At 40.7% G+C, this 9,159-nt stretch overlaps 1 long non-coding RNA gene across 4 annotated transcripts; it reads left to right on the top strand.

Annotated features, from left to right (window-relative positions):
* Nucleotides 1-885: 885 nt before the first annotated feature.
* On the top strand, nt 886-4,687 carry LOC125528212. Of its 4 annotated transcripts, none has more exons than XR_007292349.1 (6): nt 886-1,234; nt 1,512-1,678; nt 2,098-2,166; nt 3,003-3,575; nt 4,023-4,118; nt 4,281-4,687. It is a non-coding gene; the product is annotated as an uncharacterized LOC125528212 (long non-coding RNA). The 4 variants fall into 4 exon arrangements; XR_007292351.1 differs by lacking the exon at nt 886-1,234 and adding an exon at nt 1,384-1,412; XR_007292348.1 differs by lacking the exon at nt 886-1,234 and having other exon boundaries at nt 1,432-1,678.
* The last annotated feature ends 4,472 nt before the right edge of the window (nt 4,688-9,159 follow it).

The following is a 9,159-nucleotide window of genomic DNA, read 5'->3' as shown; positions in this document are numbered from 1 at the left end:
GCACCAACTCTAAAACCGCCAGCATACTTCCCGACCACACCATTCGGATCGTAGAAGTCATCCAACGCGAACATGTATCGTTCCGCAGGGCGATCCAAACGCGTCTGGACAACAACCGCGCCCGTCCAGTTGAAGCACAACGTGCCGGTTTTCTCATTTCTTTTTTCGTTTTCTATTTTTTTCTCCGTTCTTTTTCATTTCTTTGTTTTTGTTTCTTTTTTTTCTTCTCCGTTTTTCTTCATTGTTTCATTATCCGAACGCTTATTCGACACTTTTTAAATACTTGTTCCACATTTTAACACTTGATCAACACTTTTCAAATACTCGTTCAACATTTTTTTAAACTTATTCAACATTTTTTTCTTTTGTTTCATTTGGTTTTTCTTCTCTTTTTTTGCATTCTTTATTCTTTCTTCTCAGATTAGATTTGTTTCATTCTTGTTCATTTCCTTTTCTTCTGCATTTTTTGTTTGGTTTTATTGTTTCTTCTTCATTTTTTTTTCATGCATGTTTTCTTATAATTCCTTTTTTTCACTCTACATTTTTGTACATGTCAAAAAAAAAAATTTGTAACAAGTGATCAACATTTTTTGTACACACATACAACATTGTCCAAATGCTTTTTTAACATCTTTCAAATACTTCTTCAACATTTTAATAGTTATTCAATATTTCAAATACTTTCTCAACATTTTAATACTTACTCAACATTTTTAATACTCATTCAGCATTTTCTCTCTCCCTAATAATAATAAAGCACGGATTGAGTCTCTGGGTTCACCGTCGTGGCGTTTTTACACAAAGGCCCCTCACTCTTTTTAAAATCAACCCGCACTCCATGATGTTTCATCTCTTAATCTCTTATAAGTGAAACAAAAACGATTCTACAGGAAAAAAACGATTCTACATACGCCCGTCTCTCTATCCCCACGAGAACACGAACCATCCCGGCCACCCGGCGCTAGGGTTCCCTCCGCCGCCACGCCCCATCCCTCCGCTCCCAGCAACCCTCTCCACCCTCTCCCATCCCCAGTCGTCGTCGTAGCCCCTCGCCGGCGTTCGATATCCAAGACGGAGCCTCGGCCGACAGCTCCTTGGAGCACGCCGCCCGCCGGTGGATGCCCTGATTCTGCGCGACCCCGCCGGAGACTCACCTCGCCACCTTGGCGCCTCCCGCAGGATCTCCGCCACCGCCTAGCGCTTCTGTGCGCAAGGATGTCGACGCCTCTCCCTGGTACCTCTATCTCCACTCCCTCGGGGGCGCTGCTCACTGCTCCACACCCCTTTCCTATCCCATCCTGTCCAATGCGGCTCACGGCCTGCTACAAACGCTTGCCGTCTCCCGTGCAGGCCCTCCTGGCGGACAGCCTCCAGCCCACACAGTCCCTGTTCTGGCTTTGTCGGCTACCATGGTTGAGTAGAGCAAGGAGATCGAGAGGGGAAATAGTAACTTGATTTTTGCGGATTATGTTGGGCATGGAGATTGATCTTAACTTTTTGGTTGTCCGCAGATTCAATGATGACAACACGCACACCTTTCCCTGATGCTTGGGCAAAGGCATGTATGTCCGATGTGCAGGCAAAACTTTATAGATGCAGATTACATACATTAGAAATTGCCAACTCGGTGGATGATAAATACTATGACTTGGGACTCAGAAAAAAGATCAACACGTAGGTATGGGAGTTCGGAATATCCAACATTCCCTAGCTACTTCCTAATTGCTTTACGCACTACCTGCAATTGCAAGCTCAATGTGCTTACATTTCAATTAGCTAAATCTCTTTGTTGGCAATAGTTAATAGGTTAGGTGAAGTTTAGAACAATATGTCAATATGGTAAAGCCTTATTTTATTTAGGCTAGCAGCCTGCTATATAAATTATAAGGTGTGTAAAAATCTCAGTTAGCTGTGCGTGGCTTCCTTTGATCGGATCGTCGCTTGAGTAGACGATTTGCCGTACACCAAGCTACTATAGGCTTATCACAGTTTGGCCAAGACGAAACTCTCATATATGAGATAGCTACTAGATCAATAGTTCAATTGTTTGCCTCAGGCCATAACCTTGATAACGATAATTTTTTCTTGTACTTACAGATGCAGATTACATAGATCAGGACTTGCTAACTCGGCGTATGACACATACTAAACGACATCAACACGTAGGTATGAGAGTTCGGAATATCCAACATTTGCTAACTACTTTTTAATTGCTTCGTCCTCTACCTGCAATTACAACTTCAGTGTGCTTGATTTTCAATTAGCCAAGTGCATTTGTTGGTTTTAGTTCTTTTCTATATACAATTAATTATCAATAGGTTTGATGATACTTCAGAACAACATGTCAATGTTAGAGGCTTATTTTATTTTATTTGGACTAGCAGTTTTTGTTCTGCCAATTGAAATAATCAATGAGGGATTTCCCCAGTTTTTTTTCTCTCATGTTGTTTTGACCATGATGTACCAGATTTTCAATGTGGAAAACAATTAGAATTGCACTTTTCAGGGGATGTACTTTAGTTGGTGTGCATGCCTTGGTTCATTGTTGCCTAGACGAGCTAGAGAATTTTTGCTGTGAGAAAATGTATGGACGTGTGATGATTAGAGTTAAGAAAATATTATGATAACATGGTTTGGCTTAATACACTAGGTTGTTCGCTACCTTGAGGAGCTCGAGAAACTTATTGAAGTGCTTATAGTTTAATTATAAGTTTTGATTCTTATGTTGGAGACATGACTATGCAAGGAAGTGGTGAGAGAATTTTGCAGTAGCTTTATAGTGATGTTTAGATAATTACCATTTAGATTAACAAAGAAAACAACTGGGAGCTGCTTTTAAAATTTCATTTATTATTTGTTAGACCATGATCATCTGCCGATAATTATTTTCCTCAATAGTTTTTCCTTTATTACTGCTATTTTCATGGCATTTCAATTGATGCACCCTAACCTAATATCTACAAACTTCATTTACACAACACAATTGATTGTTGCTGATGCAGGTGAGACCATTGACTATTAGAGGTGAGTCGGCAAGCTGTTTTCTTCCATGGTTTGGCATGTAACTTTGTGTTCTCTAGCTCATTTTAGTTTTATATTTTTCTAACAAACAAGACCAACCTTAACTTAAGAAGAATAGCATCATTATAACCATGAAAAAAATCTGCTTAAATGTAAGGCTTTTGTTCGTCTATTAAGTCATTACCCGTCTAAATGAGACACGAAAATAATGAATTCTTACATGGTAAGTTTTTGTTTCATTTTCATTCTTTGCCTTATCCCGTGTTGGAAAAGAAGTTCAATTGTTTTTTTCCTCACAATGTACCAAAGATTCTGATGAAAGATGCTTATTTTTCTCTCAGCTTCAAGAAACAGTCACTATATACTCTGTTTTGTATATATTATGTAGTTGTAAGGAGATGTTTTATTTTCTTTATATGCTACTATTTTAACATCTTGGAAGAGTCCTGAATTTATTGGAGACAACAAAGTGGGCGCACCATGTGAGTTATTTGGCACCTTGATGCAGCAAATCAACACATGTTTGAGCTACAACGGAGGTCACATAAATAAATGTAACGTGATTTACCCCTTTATTTCTTTATCTCGAGAGGCAATGTAGATACATGCATGTGTTTACATTTGTTGTGGTTGCATGTATCCTTGACTTTTGTTAGGCTGGGGACAAGCGTATCAATTTGTATAATGCTAATAATGTTGTCACATAATAGTGTAATGTATGCGTTATTGTGATGTTATCCAGTCAAACTCTTTAGAAAACAATGGTCGCCGCCAGAAGTTGGCTGGGGTGATTGTTGAATATAGATGGGAGCTTCTTTGAGGAAATCCAAACAAGCGGCTGGGGATGTATCTCGCGGGACTCGATGGTTACAGTTTGGGGAGCAGCAGAGTTGCTTGCTAGCATCTTTTGTTCTTGCATCTACGAACTGATGATGCTTTACTTGCTGTTGTTTCCTATGGTAGTACATTATGGCTCACTGTTGTTTATGCTCGGACAGCAGCAGAGGAATAGACTCGGCAAGGAAGGGAGCTACTCCAGTGTAGTCGGTGGAATTGACTGGCAAAGTAAATCATGAATCTCCTGGTTGGACCAAGAGGTAATTCCCTGTTTTCCCTGCACCATGCATTAGTTGATGCAGAATATTTGTGCGTCCAAATAACAACATGAATTTGGTTTTAGTAGTTTCTGAATTATAGCGTCAGAAAAATTATGTGGCTTATTTTGGTAGCATTTGTGATGGACCAATTTTGTGTTGAAGGCTAAGAATTGGGGCTGCACCTCCTACAACAGTTAGTTTCATCGGTGGCCCGCCAACAACACTGGTGAAGGAATGAGGGTGGCCCGAGACCGATAACAGGGGGCTCTTGAACTGGCAAAGCCAGAAGCCACCATCGCTTCATTGTCCCTGGAGATCGTTTGGTGATGTCCGATGGATATCACGTGACGGAGTGGAGACGCACACTCCCCTGCCCCAACTTTGGTGGCGCCACCTACCAATGCGGGGCACAGTCCTGCCTGCCCCGGCCTACATCTTGATTGTAAATTTCTCTCACCTTCTATCTCGTGTTCATGTGGTCGTATTGATTTTGCCTTTTGAGAAGTGTTGAAAGAAGATTATGTGCTTCAGACGACTGAATGTCCAGTAATATCATCAACCTTCAGCCAGCAGCGGCTCCGAACTCTATCACCTCAAATGGTTTAGCATAGATCGATGTTTCCTTTCACATGCTTTCCGAGCCAAGTTTCAGCTGGTCTCGACCCAGCATGTATCTTCACTTTCAGTTAACAAACTGTTGACTATGAAACCGAGAAAGACCTGAGCCTTCTGATAGGCGGGTGTTTTTACTAAGATTTTTTATTCTAAAAATAAGTCCAGCTATATATAGGTTGTTTGCTAGCTAAGGATTAGCTATAATACGGATCTAGAGAGGGGAGTTGGATTGTGCCTTGCTAGAGCTGGACAAACCGACAAAGGTAAAAAGTGAAAAGAAAACTCTTTCCAATCAAAAAACCAACTATCTGTAAAAATTACCAAACAAAAATGCTCAAAAAGTTAAGAAATAAAATAGTTTAAAAGTAATTCAAAAAATACGTTCTTACTTTTTAAAACACCTACCCCCCCCCCCAAAGCACTTTTTACTATTTTTTTTTTCAAATGTACAACAGAAAATATTATTTTCTTCAATAGAGAAATGTTCCAATTTTCATAAAAATGTTAACTACTCCAAAGAAATATAAGAATGTTTAGATCATTAAAGTAGTGATCTAAATGCTCTTGTATTTGTTTACAGAGGGAGTATTTCTCAAATGGTTTTACATTCTTAATGAAGACATTAACTTTTATTAAAAATAAGGAAATTTCCATGTTCAACATTATTATCGACGTTTATTAAAATTGGATATAAAAAAGGTGCAAAATTACACCTGAAGCACGTTGTTCCCTTTTTATAGCCCGGTGCAACGCACGGGCATTTGTACTAGTAGTACCTATTCAACATTTTTCAAATAATTGTTCAACATTTTTAGTACTAATTCAACATTTTCAAATAGTTGTTGAACATTTTTCAAATTCTTCAGCAACATTTTTTGTATACTTGTTCAACATTTTTCATATACTCGTCAAACAATTTTTTTAATACCTATTCAACCTTTTTCAAATACTTGTTCAACATTTTTAATATTTATTCAACATTTTTCAAATACTTATTCAACAGTTTTCAAATTGTTGTTCAACAGTTTTTGAGGAGTGTTTTTTGTAATGTAGAAATATATATAAAAAGTACAAAAATAACAAAAAATGAGAACAGAAAACAGAAAGAAAATAACAGGTTGTGGCTCCCGCGCGGCTAGGCTTGCTGTCTGCCACCTAGTCGGGCGATTCCTTCAATGAGGGACTGCTCGTGGCTCATGTAACGCGACAAATAGTCGTGCCCTGCTGCCCCCCTCAGGGCCGGCTCTGCCACTACCTAGAATATCCCACCACTGCCTTCTGTTCCAATCGACTCACCTCGATCCGTGAGAACTTGTTCGACTGCAACCCTGCATTGTGTCCGGTTCGCGTATCCATGCATTACTCGACGCCATGTAATTGCACAATCCTCATGACGCGCTTGTCTGCGCGCCTCTATGGTCTACAGGCTGTCCACGTGTTCCAAACCATCTTGATGAACCGACCCATTTCCATGCGAACTGCATAGTTTTTTCTTTCCTACCACTATTTGCGGGTTCTTATCCATGCAACTCAACAAGAAAAAAGGACCAAAACGGATCCAGCCAAACTACTATTGACACATGTGATCTTGGCCACTCCCCTTTTTTGTCACAAAAAATCTCATGCTTGCTGCCTGCATGCACCGAAGCATGCCCTTTAGCTCTGCTCATCACGGCTTCGTGCGCTTCCGCCTGCGCACCAGTCCATAGCATCCGCTAGGCCGAACGGCTATGGGCCAGTTTGGATTGTGTCCACAGGAAAATATGCCTGGCCTGGAGCCTGCCTGAACATTGCCTAGAACATGTTTGGTTGACGTCAAAAATCAAAGGATAGCCTGGCCTGGTGATGTGACAGCCTGATTAGCCTATACTTTCTCCCAGGCAGCCAGCTTAGCCTGGACCAGGCGCCCGAAACGACTTGCCTGGATGGCTGCCTGGCAGCTAACAGCTGCTATTTTCTATGCCTGCTATACTTATGTACCTTTACTAATGCTAGTAATGCTTTCCCAGACGAGGCCACCAACCAAACAACTTATGCCCAGGTCAGCCTGACCAGGCAGAAAACTTTAAAATGTCAGGCTCAAACCAGGCAGGGTCTTTTTCCAGGCACAAAGCCCAGGACACTAACCAAATTGACTCTATGACTCTGGTGCACACGCCAGCGCTATATCTCGCGTTAAGCAAGACGAAAGGATCACTTGCTGAAGGGTCTACAATACTCCGGAGCACAGGGGAATCGAACCATGTCTCTAATACGTATCCGTCGTATATATAATTTTTGATTGTTTCATGCCAATGTTTACAACTTTTATATATACTTTTGATAACAATTTATATAAATTTTTTGGACTTACATATTGATCCAGTGCCCAGTGCCAGTTCCTGTTTGTTGCATGTTTTTTGTTTCGCAGAAAATTCGTATCAAACGAAGTCCAAACACGATAAAAACTTAAGGAGATTTTTTTTGAAATATATGTGATTTTTGGGAAAAAAAGAATTAACGCGAGACGATACCCGAGGGGCCCACAAGGTGGGGGGGGGGTGTGTGCCATGGACCCTTGTGGCCATCCCGTAAGGCGGTTGGTGCCCTTTTTTCACCGCAAGAAAGCTAATACCCGGATAAAAATCGTGTTAGAATTTCAGTCCAATCGTAGTTACGGATCTCCGGGAATTCCAGAAACGGTGAGAGGCCAGAATCTGGAAGCACGAAAACAGAGAGAGAGATCCAATCTCAGAGGGGCTCACACCCCTCCGCCGCCATGGAGGCCATGGACAGGAAAGGACACCATTCTCCCATCTAGGGGGGAGGTCAAGGAAGAAGAAGAAGGAGGGGGGCTCTCTCCCCCTCTCTCCCGGTGGCGCCAGAACGCCGCTGGGGCAATCATCGTGTGATGGCGATCTAGACCAACACCTCCGTCATCTTTCCCAACATCTTCATCACCTTCCCCCATCTATATTCAGCGGTCCACTCTCCGGCACCCCGCTGTACCCTCTACTTGAACATGGTCCTTTATGCTTCATATTATTATCCAATGATGTGTTGCCATCCTATGATGTCTGAGTAGATTTTTATTGTCCTATCGGTGATTGGTGAATGGCTATGATTGGTTTAATTTGCTAATGGTTATGTTGCTGTCCTTTGGTGCCCATCATATGAGCGCGCGTGTGGATCACACCATAGGGTTAGTTGTATCTTGATAGAACTATCTATTGGAGGGCAAGGGTGATAGCAGCTTCAGCCTAGCATAGAAATTGATTCATACGGGATTGAAGGGGGACCAATATATCTTAATGCTATGGTTGGGTTTTACCTTAATGAACGTTAATAGTTGCGGTGCTTGCTAATAGTTCCAATCATAAGTGCATAGAATTCCAAGCAAGGGATGACATGCTAGCAGTGGCCTCTCCCACATAAAACTTGCTATTGGTCTAGTAACGAGGTCAATTGCTTAGGGACAATTCCGCAACTCCTACCACCACTTTTCCACACCCATTAAACTAACGTAATTGTTTCTTTATCTAAATAGCCCCTATATTTTATTTACGTGCTCTTTATTATCTTGCAAACCTATCCGTTTACACCTACAAAGTACTTCTAGTTTCATACTTGTTCTAGGTAAAGCGAACGTTAAGCGTGCGTAGAGTTGTATCGGTGGTCGATAGAACTTGAGGGAATATTTGTTCTACCTTTAGCTCCTCGTAGGGTTCGATACTCTTACTTATCAAAATAGGCTACAACTGATCCCCTATACTTGTGGGTTATCAAGACCTTTTTCTGGCACCGTTCCCGAGGAGCAATAGCGTGGGGTGAATATTCTCGTGTGTGCTTGTTTGCTTTATCACTAAGTAGATTTTATTTACTATTATAAGTCGTTCTCTATCTTTAGTTATGGATATGGAACACGAAATACCCAAAAAATAGGTGTACTTGCTACTCATGGAGACGGGGAACCTGCTAAAACTCTCGATGCTCGTTATGTGAAAAATATTAAATACTACTTTGATTATCCTGAGAAAACCCCATTCAACTTGATAATGGTAGACACGCTGGATCAACCTGAATACTTTAGGGATCATCGCTTGACACAAAAAGAGAAACTATTATGGGATCAAATTCATATGTTGCATTGGTATGCTCGGGAACTATGCTTGAGATATATTATACTTGTTGCTCTAAGATCCAGACTTTCCCTTTTCATGTAAATTTAATGATAATGAAACCTTGGCTTCTTAGGCTAATGGTATATATGATTACTATGATGTGGAACGAATAGAAGAATATGTTGCTTTTGAGGGTGCTTATGAAATTGAATCTTTGTTTGAAAAGTGTGAAAATCTTGATGATGTTGTTTACAGAACTGAAAATTATGTTATACTTAAATATTGCTATGAGAATTATGAATATAATGCCAATATTGATGTGTTTA

This window comes from Triticum urartu, unplaced genomic scaffold (assembly GCF_003073215.2).
Source record: "Triticum urartu cultivar G1812 unplaced genomic scaffold, Tu2.1 TuUngrouped_contig_4713, whole genome shotgun sequence".
In the NCBI taxonomy this organism is placed as follows: domain Eukaryota; kingdom Viridiplantae; phylum Streptophyta; class Magnoliopsida; order Poales; family Poaceae; genus Triticum; species Triticum urartu.
This window is presented reverse-complemented; position numbering and strand designations above follow the sequence as displayed.